Source organism: Lemur catta, unplaced genomic scaffold (assembly GCF_020740605.2).
Source record: "Lemur catta isolate mLemCat1 unplaced genomic scaffold, mLemCat1.pri scaffold_178_ctg1, whole genome shotgun sequence".
In the NCBI taxonomy this organism is placed as follows: Eukaryota; Metazoa; Chordata; class Mammalia; order Primates; family Lemuridae; genus Lemur; species Lemur catta.
In genome coordinates, this window is record NW_025423796.1 from 9,328 (window position 1) to 9,839 (window position 512).

The window sequence follows — 512 nt, forward strand, 5'->3', positions numbered from 1 at the left end:
AGCCTACAGCACCCGGTATTCCCAGGCGGTCTCCCATCCAAGTACTAACCGGGCCCGACCCTGCTTAGCTTCCCAGACCAGACGAGATCGGGCACGTTCAGGGTGCTATGGCCCTAGACGGCAGCGGCCGTCCCCGGACGCCTCGAGAGGCCCAGCTGCTACGCGGCCCTCCCGGCCCAGCGCCCCCCACCCGACCCCGCGCCCTCCTGCTGCCCAGTAGCCTTCAGAGCCTCGCTCTCTAGCTGCTACATACACACCAAACACTCAACACTTTGCCACAAACACATACACCTATGACAACAAAAATCAAGCACTCAATAGCACATCTATTCAAAGCACGGAGGACACAAACGGGAGGACAACGTGTGACTTGTCAGATTCTACAGACGTCAGGAGCCCACATGAAGGCTCAGGGAAATATTCCAAAGGAGTGTGACGTGGCTCACAGCTCCTTGGACATGAGCAGACTGGCTTCGGCGGACGGCAGCTCTTACATTTTCACAGTGGAGCCG

At 58.4% G+C, this 512-nt stretch overlaps 1 pseudogene; it reads right to left on the reverse strand.

Annotated features, from left to right (window-relative positions):
• LOC123629577 lies at positions 1 to 119 on the reverse strand (annotated as a pseudogene).
• Positions 120 to 512: the final 393 nt, after the last annotated feature.